Source organism: Glandiceps talaboti, chromosome 6, assembly GCF_964340395.1.
Source record: "Glandiceps talaboti chromosome 6, keGlaTala1.1, whole genome shotgun sequence".
Lineage (NCBI taxonomy): Eukaryota > Metazoa > Hemichordata > Enteropneusta > Spengelidae > Glandiceps > Glandiceps talaboti.
Genome location: NC_135554.1, coordinates 8,570,125 through 8,570,474, shown reverse-complemented (window position 1 = coordinate 8,570,474; position 350 = coordinate 8,570,125).

The following is a 350-nucleotide window of genomic DNA, read 5'->3' as shown; positions in this document are numbered from 1 at the left end:
CGCTTTTAAATGAGTAATACAAGATAGGGTGAACAAAGTAAAGCATGAAGATCGATCATATCAATTTAATATGAATAAATATTTCAAAACCCTTTAGATTGCATTTGTGTCTGTAATAAAAAGCGTCTGGCAAATTGGTATTAACATTTGAATCGATTATATAAACACGGTTTAGCTAGGAGATTTAGCAAAACATTGAGTAAATGATAAAATATTTAGAGATAAATAAGGAACTTGAAATAATCATCTGACACCTTTGATTACCGTCATTTTCAGATCTCAACGTGCTATTAGATTAGTCTAAGAGTGTCTGAATGATTAGCCAAATCATTACCTGACAGTGCAGGCTG